Genomic DNA, 11750 nt, shown 5'->3' on the forward strand with positions numbered 1-11750 from the left:
TTATCAGCATTTTGCTGCAATCAATATTCAAGTTTCTCTATTTTAAGCTTAGGCTATTACAATTTCTGTGTTACCATGATAAATTGCTTGCCAAGGTTTCCATAAATTGGCTGAAGAAAATTATTGTCCCCTACAGGTGCAACCAGAGGGGACTTATGGTTTGCGTTCTGTCAGTCTGTCTGTCAGTCTGTCCGTCAGTCTGTCCGTCACACTTTTTTGGATCCTGCGATAACTTTAAAAGTTCTTCATATTTTTTCATGAAACTTAAAATATGGATAGATGGCAATATGGAGATTATGCACGTTCCTACGTCAATAATTCTGGTTGCTTTGGCAACAAATAATAAAAAAATCTGACAATGGTGGAGTTTCACCGGTAGGGGACCATATTGCTTGGCAATCTCTTGTTATTCAAGATGGCTGGTTTCTCTGGAAAGTTTGGAGCTAATCTTAAAGTAGCTGTCCATAAATTTGTATAAAAAAAGAAACTTTTCGCAATTTGTTTGAAACTCTTCAGAATTCGTTTTAAATTTGTTTTTGCGTGTGATGTCAATGATGAATCAACTGCTATGACTGTCATAGCTGGGTAGAAGGGGGTACCAACATAGCCAATTTGTTCTTTTGTTGTTCGTTTGTTTATTTGCCATTCATATTAATTCAATCAAACATTTATTCATGCATTGAACACATGTTTCAAATAAACCGTTTCATGCTGACTGGGTCGGTGAAACTTCATGGTCAAACTTCAAGGTCAAACGTGTACCAAACTTTAAACAAACGCAAAATATCACAAGCTAATTCTTGGCCAAGTAATTAATACAAGGCGATGAATTAAAAAACAAGAAACAAAGCTTGTTAAAGATAACAAATATAATTATATACAGTTGTTGTGCTGTTGTAATAAGTGCAGAATACCACAGTAAAGTATAGATGTACATTCACCTTTTTTTAAAACAGGATTGACCTATAAAACAGCTTAAACACAAGTCAAATACTTCTTTATTTTAAAGATTTGTATTTTACACTATTTTGAAATTACGCCTTCTATGTTTTATGTAAAATAATACAGTCTATCTTGCAATACTTGGTGAATGAATGCAGTAACGCTTGCATTTTTGGATGCTATGGAACCAGCAAAACACAAATACAATGGCGAAGCATTAGCGAATAGCATCACAAGATTTTAATAAGAAGTATACTACTTCTTTCTATATGAAATTTGCCAATTTCAGTTATACTTATTCCTTTGTTTAGCCTAATTGAAATGGACCATTATATAGATTAATATATTTGCTTTGAGTTTTAAATGATAGATAAGATTAATAATCTTCTAGAAGCGAATTAAACTGCCAAAGCTGCAACTTTGCTCCTAAACACTGTTATGAATGTGTGTTAAGGATAATAATTATTATACTGTTTGTAAACATGAAAAAGTTGGTCTGCTACAGTGTTAACTTAAAGCGGTTATGATGTTTGCGCCATAAATATCTGCATGCTGTCAACTAAGGACCTGTTAGCCTCCAATGCCTCGAATACCCCGCTGTAAATGTATACTTTAAGGGGATTATGAGGGCACCACATGAGATTCGAAATTGGGTGAATGAACGTATTTCCATAGTAAATCAGTACCTAAATGTAGCTGCTGTGCATAGGAATGAACAGTTTTGTAAGTTATGTCAATGCCAAGTATATTCAAACAAGTATTTTAGTACATGCATAAAGGCAAGAGTTATCTTTAAAACTTTAAAAATTCTACCCAAATCTTACAATATTCTTGAAATTGTTATTTTTCCATAATTCTTCATTCATTGGTGACGCTGCAGCTTTAGTTGGCTGCTACCTGTTGTCTTAAAGTCTTCAAGTGTCTTAAAGTCGTAGTATTTCAACAGACCAGTACGCCAAAATATGAACTACAAAATATTAACTTCCCTGAGGATCGTTTTTCCTTGGATTTTTAGGTAAAAAGTACGTTGGTAACTTCACATTTTATGCAAATTTGCAATTCGTTTCTCGTCGACATTTCCTTATCTGATCGATGCATGAATGATAGATGCATTCTGTGAAATAATATTGCTGAATTACAAAAATGAAGTTACACAATGAATAAATTGGTTTGAATAATGACTATTAACAAAAGGTTACTAAGCAAGAGTGGTGCAAAAGATTAAAAGGTTACTTTTATTATGTGAACTTATGTATATTTTATTTTCAACAGTTCTCAATTTTACTTGTCACTGTCATTTAAGTAAAATCAAGTGCTGAAGTCACTGAAGTGGTTCGCTGTTGTCGTCCTTGATTAGCTTGTGCGCATTGCACAGGGTAATCAGTGTGCACAGGCTAATCTTATTTGACATGAATTAAGCCTCGTTTTCCCTGAAAGCAGCCAATATGTACAGATTTCAATGATAAACACTAGACTGGCAAATGTCGTCTTACAAGCTGGTAAATGCACACTGCAGAAGTAGAGCAGACGCTCCAAAGCATTCGTCATCTGCAGTGCAGACAGGCAGCGGTAATCGTTCCTAGCATAGCAAGTTACTGTCCTTAGCGTAGCTAAGCAAGATAAGCGCATACTGATTTGCAAAACATGCCCTGTAAATTTAGTCGGCCGCTAGTTCATGAATATGAACTTATAGTTCTGTGTTGGGAATACATTAAACTATCAAAAGTGTGTGATATTAATGTGTCTATAAATTAAATATTCATGATTCATAATGTACTTTTATTCTCTGAACTCCACCTTCTCAGAATAGTCTAGTTCCTTTGAGACACAGGTGAGCCCCTAATGGCCCATGGCCCTGATGTTTTATTAAATAATTTAGTTTATCCAATTACAGAAAAATAATTGAATTTACCAGGCAAAATACCCAATGTCATCACAGACTGGATAATTCATTTTTAAATGGACGTCACATGGTTTGTGAATAAATTTCCATTGGAAATTTTAATCAACAATTTGAGAAAATTGCATGATTGCAACAACATGACTTAAATTTGATTATTGATTACTTCAATGGGGAATTGTTATGCGACATAATCTATAAAAAAAGGAGGTTAAGCAAGTATGTGTCATTATTATAATGTTAGTGCACAAAAAAGATTGAAAATGCTGTAACTTGGCCTGATATGTAACAATTTTGTTATCATAATATATTATGTTTAAAGCTGGTATTTATCATTATTATTATACGTGTGCTTAATTACATAAAATATTAAAACCCAATATTTTTCAGTGTTATTACATCTCTGACCATTCTATAGTCCTGCACGCCTCTTGCAATGAAATTGTGAATGAAAGTTAACACAAATGGACCTGGATGACAGGTTTTTAAAAATCTTGGATATATGAGTTATGACTTCAACAGTTTTGATTACAACATCTGCATAGCATAAACACATCATGTATATATTACATGTCATATGTACTGTGATAATACACCCTTTCTGGTGTCACATATTATTACACCAAGTATCGTTTGATATCTCAGGCTAAGTATCGTTTGGTGTCATCTTGGGCAGTGCATATTGTTTGCCTTGTTCAATGGATATATACATATTGTTTTCAGAGCCAAAGCAGTTGTTTACAGAAGGATATTGTCTACATTTGTAAAGCACTAAATTATTTTAAATACCTTAGTATGAATATTTTGATATATAAAGCCTATTATATTTGGAATAACATAAACAGTGAAAACTGAGAACAGCGGCTAGGCAAGAGAAATGGCCAAAGTGGCCATTGTGCACAAGTGACTGCTGTTTTCGGATCACCACTTTTTAGATGGTTGGTCAGTTGGTAGTATTGCTACGTTGTTACCCCACCTAGTCGTTTGCGCACAGTGTAAAACACAAGCTCATTGCTGATAACTAAGCATAATAACATAAATTACTTATATTGAAAAATACAGAATAATATCTTACGAATTGATGTATAAATATTTTTATACTAAATCCAATCTATGACTTTATAAACAATGGTACGATTGTTCACTCATTCATCTCTTTTATTTAGTAAAAAAAGGTTTTCATGTGTCATTGACATCATGTCCGAACATTGTGGACAAGTATAAAAAGCGGATTTGCTCATAAACCAGAAGTACTGAGTGTAACCGTATCGTTCTCATAAAAAAAACGCAAACAAAGTTTAAAAATTTATTTGTATTCAAACGTCGTACAAACAGCATTTTCATTCAAACAACCTCATACAAAACACAAACATTTATTCATTCTTTATCAAAAAACATAGCAGCATGTCATTAACAACAAAATTAAAACAACATCAATCCAAACAAGATAACACATCATGCAAAAAACTTCAGATTTTTTGGGTGATCAGTGAGATTGATTGTGTGTGGTTTAAAGTTTGTTATGCCCACGGTAGGGTGGCATATAGCAGTTGAACTGTCCGTCAGTCAGTATGTCAGTCCGTCCGTCCGTCCGAAAACTTTAATGGTCATAACTTTTTCAATATTAATATAGCAACTTGATATTTGGCATGCATGTGCATCTCATGGAGCTTCACATTTTGAGTGGTGAAAGCTGAAGGTCAAAGTCATCCTTCAAGGTCAAATGTCTAATATATGGCGTCTGTCCGTCCGAAAACTTTAACATTGGCCATAACTTTTTCACTAGTGAAGATAGGCATGCATGTGTATCTCCTGGAGCTGAACATTTTGAGTGATGAAAGGTGAAGGTCAAGGGTATCCTTCAAGGTCAAATGTCAAATATTCCGTCCGTCCGAAAACATTAACATTGGCCATAACCTTTTCACTATTGAAGATAGCAACTTGATATTTGGCATGCATGTGTATCTCATTGAGCTGCACATTTTGAGTGGTGAAAGGTCAAGGTCATCCTTCAAGGTCAAAGGTCAAATTTTGCAATATTAAAGATAGCAACTAGATATTTAAAATGCATGCGTATCTCATGGAGCTGCACATTTTTAAGTGGTGAAAGGTCAAGGTCATCCTTCAAGGTCAAGGTCAAAGGTCAAAATTTTAATATTGAAGATAGCAACTTGATATTTGGCATACATGTGTATCTGATGGAGCTGCACGTTTTGAGTGGTGAAAGGTCAAGGTCATCCTTCAAGGTCAAAGGTCAAATTTATGGCTTCAAAGCAGCGCAATAGGGGGCATTGTGTTTTTGACAAACACATCTCTTGTTTTGTGATGTGTTATCTTGTTTTGTTTGATGTGGGACACTCGCAACAATCTAATTTATCCATCCTGTTGTAAGTACAATCTACCAATTAGCTGTCATTTAATATAAAGCAATAATGACTTTAAACGAGTAACATACTCTGACATGTTATATTTTAAAGATTCTTTCCATAATGATCCCTGGAAAACATACCTTCTCAACACCCTAGTATTTGTTTTCTGGCAGTGGGCCGCTGTTATCATATCAAAAGCAGTTACCGCTATCATATTCTTTACCCGCAAAGAAGACGCATAAATGATGCTTTGTATTTTTACTTTTCGTGAACCCAAACGACTGACGCATGACCCTTGATTTCAGTTCAAACATGGCTTTCGGAGTGAAATATACTGGACGTTGGCAGTTATAGACAATAAAAACATGACTGTTATTCTCAAGTATGATATAAAGTGATTTTCGTCTGGGGGAAACCAGACTGAAAGTTGTCTGCAATTGACTGTTATTTTCAAGTGACCCTTAGGTAGAGCTGTAACGATTCACCCATCATTCGATTCGATTAGATTTCGATACCAAATGGCCCGATTTTATTATTTTCGATTCGATTCAAATTAAAGTAGTTGCTGCTTATTTTGTCCAGAGCATGAATTAATATGTTTGGTATTTGTTATTAACCAATTATGTTGTACATTTATTAATTTTTGAAATAAAATTTACAAACGAAACATTGTTTTATAAGTAACAAATTTATTGAACAAAACTTCCTGTTGAGTTATTATTACAAAATATAAAATGCACAATGTATTTCTGTGTTTAACAGGAAAGAAAAACATGTAAGTATATAAACAACTTCCAGTCGACTTCTTAACAAAATGAACACAGTTTAGTAAAAAAAACCATATGGGTAACTTACGTCAACAAAAAACGTTTTGCAGGTTGCCTTTGCATCAGTACCTTCGCGAAACCCGAAATGTTCCCATACTTTTGATTTTAATGTTGATGGTGCGTCTTTCGACATGGTTGAAGAAGCCATTTTACCGACTGATGTAATGCCCATCATGTTATTCATTCATTCATTGGATGCCATATTGGCTATTGACCAATCACAAGACGTATTACAAATAAAAAGAACGTTTAGACGACGGATTTGGAAAGCAAAATGCGGATCAATCAGGATTGCAGTGAATCGAATCAAAATTGGCTGTATTGGTATCAAAATCGAATCGGCGGCGTTGAACCGTTTTTTTTGATGCATCAAACCGAATCGTTACAGCTCTACCGTTCGGTCAGTTTTGACTGTATAAAAAATATTATCATTGGTATAAAATAATTCCACCTCCCCTTGTATTCACTTTGGGGAAAAAATGCCAGAAAAAACAAGACTATTGTCAAGCAATATGGTCCCCTACTGGCGAAACTCCACCATTTTCAGCAATTTTTCTAGTATATTTGTTGCCATAGCAACCAGAATTCTTGCATAGGAACAAAATGAAATGATGTGCATAATCTCCATATTGCCATCTATCTATGTTTCAAGTTTTATGAAAAAATATCAAGAACTTGTAAAGTTATCGCAGGATCTACCATTTTCAGCAATATTTCTAGTCTATTTGTTGCCATAGCAACCAGAATTGTTGATGTAGGAACAACATGAAATGACGCGCATTATCTCCATATTTCTATCTGTCCATGTTTCAAGCTTCGTGAAAAAATATGAAGAACTTTTAAACTTTTACAGTTACCGCAGGATCCAGAAAAGTGTGACAGACTGACTGACTGACTGACTGACTGACAGACAGAGCGCAAACCATAAGTCCCCTCCGGAATCACTGGTGGAGGACAATACCAGTGATTGGGGACAATAACCATTTATTGTTTTGGGCTTATCAATCTATCTATTGTATTTTCAGGTTTCACAAATGTGTTTGGTGCTGGTGTCACCATGCTGGGTATGCTGATGATAGCCGTGGCCGTACGCGCGTTCTCTATGCTTTAGACTGTTCCTGATTGCCGGGAAACTGAGGGAAACCGAGAAAACCATGCAGGTAGGGCTTAGCCAATCAAATGAATGCATGATTTTATAGCCATTACTGAGCAAATAATATTCATAATAGGTCTTTGTAAATAAAACTGAATATATTAAGGATAAATTATATAACTGGAAATAATTCAACCTTTTCCCACTCAGAAGCAAAGTTAAAATGGCTATGTGCAAACAGCATAAAACCAGAACAGCCTGTGAGTAACTCGCAGTCTGTTCAGGTTTTATGCTGTTTGCTGCTCATCAGTATCTAAGGGATGGAAATGACGCCTTACAAACTTGAATCTTGTAAGAAAGGTCTTTAATTAAATTAAACTTTCTAAGGGACTACAAATGCTTCAAAATACGTATATAAGGGTTAAATGTACTGCAAAGAGGTCCAGAATGAAATTCTTTACTCGGAGAGGTTATGGTGTTTAGTACATGCACATTTACCTGGCACTGACGTTTAATTATCAAATAATATATTTAAAATACTGTTACAATAATACAGCATCATTTAACAGGTGACACATATGCACAAACAAAACATTAGACAAGTACTGGAAACAAGTGTGTTATTAATGCATATAGATTTTACGGGTATCAGGTTGTTGGAGGGAGGAGATCTCTTGCATCAGGTGGTTCCTGTTTTTTAAATGCCAATTAATTAGTCAGTTGTTATGAAGTGATAGTTAGTAACTGACTAGTTTATTGCATGCAAATTAACTACTTACTGTTTAATCATTAGCTGGTTAGTATAACTGAATGACTGTGAAAAAGTGTTTGTGAAGTGAAGAAATCAACTTCCAATTACTTGATGTCGTATTCAATTAGAATCATGCCCATACTGACAACAATCTTGCCTTCATAGGCACTAATTAAAGACGTTTTGAATATTATTGGTTATCATTAATGGAAGCAATTATATGCTTAGTTTTGAATACAGGTTCAAGGGATTTGTATTTATAAATATCTGATCATTTTAAGAACAAAAATTTATTCTTAAATATCACATGTACCTAAACTGAAAACAGGTTCTCTACCTTAATTTATTAGTTGAACTATGTTGTAGTTTTGTTTCATGTTTGCTAAATAAAACATTGCAAGAACATTAACATTACCCCTTAACTTTTTCTGAGCATAGTTTCGATTTTTTTGTTTCAGGTGTGTACTAAATTATTAAAGAACAACTTTAAATTAAATAAGAAACACATTTGGTTGATATAATTTAAAAAAAATAAAAATAAACCTAACATTAGTATTATGTCTGCTTCTTAACGCTGCTAAAATACTTTTTTTTATAAACACCTTCATTAAAATTGTAAACTATATATGTGTATTTTTATTAAAAAGCAAGGGAACAGATTTGTATGGTTCATGTTTGAATAAAAAACTTTATGTACAGCAAGTTTAAAGTATATAAGACTACTATGTATCAATGAATTTTACAAATCAAATTTAAATTGAAACAATAAAATCTTGATACTAGTTAATCTAATTAAATACAAACAACCAAACACTTATTAATATGTTTTTATTTCTCTTTATTAAAGCGCAGAGACAATTTCAATCAAGTGTTGATCACGTAATTGCTGACATTTAAAAATATTATTTAAAAAATCCGAAAATTTAGATACATAAAATATTCAAAAATAAAAGGTGTCCACATATTAAGATACAAAAATTAAGGTGTCTGAAAAGTATTATTATGTTGAAATAAATGCAATAAATGAATGTACAATAACTTCCTTGTGATTATTTCTTCTTGTTCTGCTTAAAGAAATAAAAACAAATTCACAGTTTTGCTAACTCTTGCCTGTAATGATATAGAACAAAAAACAAAAAACAGAAAACATTTTGCTTCTTTAATAGGATAACACTGTTTCAAATGCTGTAGCCTGTAAATCCTTTATTTTCTATTGGTATACATGGTTATTTACCCAATTACGCAAATGTTATGGTCTGTTGCCCTCAGGCATGCATCTGCCAGGTTTTATGACCTTAATTTGGTTTTTAAAAAAGCATGATCAAAGTGTTACGAGATAAGCGAAAACATGGCCTATGTTTGTAGTATAGCGCGGTAAAATATACTGTAAATTATGAGACATTAATTATGGACAAAAACCCATTTGTTGGAAAATTAAGAGTCACACAAAAATATTATTTTCGCTAAAAAAGAGGGGGTCCGAAAACTTAGAGTGTCTGAAAACCTGAGTAATTAAAGGGGCCGTCCAACAGATAAAGCGTCGTATCGACGCGAAACGATATTTTGGGAAACTACGAGGATTGCTTATATAGCTATACACCCGCTAAAAACTTGTACGTGGATGGACGAGTGGTCTAGGCGGGAGCCTTTTTACTCCATGACTCCAGGAATCCAGGGGTCAGTGGTTCGAGCCCTGTTGAGGTTTACTCTTTTTTTTTTCCTTTTTTTAAATTGTATTCTTGTTTTTTTTTACAGGAGATTTTAGTTCAATGTTTAAATTTATCAATATAAAGCATTTAAAGCATTTAATGACAAGCTTCAATACATGCCAAAATCTGTTGGACGGCCCCTTTAAGGTATTGTCTAAGTGAAGGAAATGCGTGATGTGTGCGTTGATTGCATGTGATATTTATTTCTTCATCTTTTGGTATTTGAGTCTTAAAAACTATAAACATTGGACATTATAATTTGTTTGGATCTTCAATTCACGGATCTGTCTACACATGAAATCATTCGAAATTTATATAATGTCCCATAAATAAAAAAATCAAAGTATAATTAGATGTTATAAGAAAAAAAAGTATGTGTTTTTATAAGAATAAAAATGTGCTGGTGAAAATCAACTACATGTAGTAGAATATTTTGTAAGCTTACTCAGCATACCTGACATACTCAAGTTGTCAGCAAATAATTGCAAACTATAAAAGATGTTAACTTTGATTCCAATACAATAAATGGGGTAGCAATCACTATTGCAAACGGTTTTAATAATCCAACCAGTTATTATACTCCAGCTGTCCACAAAAATTTCCCAAATGTGTTATTTAAATGGTGCGATATATCTGCGTAAAAAATGCAATTATGTAATGGCTGCAGACTTCATGCCTTAGGGAGATTGGAAAGCAGTGGAAAAAATCATTTTCTGACAGCAATTTTCCAAATCTGCCTAGAATTTCACTCAGTGGAGATTGATAGTGATTGCCCTACAAAAACTTCTCTTGGAACAATTAGAAAATCCTTATATTTGAAAGAGAACAAGTACCATTTGTAACTGTAATAAATTTTAACATCAGGTAAATTAAATAAGTAACAGAGAATGTAAAAGGGTTAGACTTTTTTTATGAAAAATATTGATTTGCACTGAAGATCAACGTTATTTAAATAATTTTTAATAAAAATTCTTTGTTGTTAGTAATATTTTTCAGGGCAGATTTTGTCTATTATTATATTACAAAGATTTTTAATGGCCCCCCCAAAGTGGGAGGTAGCAGTGGTGAAGTGGTGCAGTGTCTGCCTAGTGATCAGGACATCACGGGTTCGATCCCCACTGTGGGAGCATTCTTTAGATTTGCCCCAAAGACACCAAGTACTGGTTATAGGCCCAGGAAACGGACTCGAGAGCGTTTCAAATAAGCCTGAGGCTTTCTATGCAATCAAGCTAAAATAAATAGGTTTAAATTGAAGTGGGAGGCATAACATATAAGTATTGAATTGGTCTGTAGGTCCATACATATGTCCAGAAGGTTGTGATTTGAACTCCTCTTTAAGGGCTGGATGGAATCTGCTAAAACTGACACAACTGAAATATGTTAATATGATTGTAAAGGATGGATTTTTGGCGGCAACAAGTTTGGCATTATATATATTATCAGTGCTATTTGTTGTTTTTTCCTTTCTATTATTCCTAAGTAGGAGGGATATAGAATTACGATACAACATTTCAACATGAAACTTCATGGGTGTTTATAAATTAAAGAGAAGAAGTGCCATGCACAAGAACTATAACCTTACATTTTCTTAACTAAGAGTTATTTCCCTTTGTGTTTTGAGCTCACCTGATTGCTCAGGTGAGCTTTTGAGATCTTTGTCCGTCGTATGTCCATCCATCCGTCCGTCCGTCCGTCATCCACATTTGGTTTGTAAACACTCTAGAGGCCACATTTCTTGTCTGATCTTCATGAAACTTGGTCAGAAGATTTTTCCCAATGATATCTCGATCGAGTTCGAAACTCAGGCTGAGTCAAAAACTAGGTCACTAGGTAAAAAAAAAGAAAAAACCTTGTAAACACTGTAGAAGTCACATTTCATGTCCAATCTTCATGTAACTTTGTCAAAATGTTTGTCTGCATGATATGTTGGTTGAGTTCAAAAGTGGATCCGGTCCGTTGAAAACCATGGCCGCCAGTGGGCGGGGCAGTTTTCCTTATTTGGCTATTGATACACCTTGTAAACACTCTAGAGGCCACATTTCTTGTCCGATCTTCATGAAACTTGGTCAGAAGATTTGTCCCAATGATACCTCGATCGAGTTTGAAAGTGGGTCATGCTTGGTCAAAAACTAGGTCACTAGTTAAAAAAAGAAAAACCT

This window comes from Dreissena polymorpha, chromosome 3 (assembly GCF_020536995.1).
Source record: "Dreissena polymorpha isolate Duluth1 chromosome 3, UMN_Dpol_1.0, whole genome shotgun sequence".
NCBI classification, from domain to species: Eukaryota; Metazoa; Mollusca; class Bivalvia; order Myida; family Dreissenidae; genus Dreissena; species Dreissena polymorpha.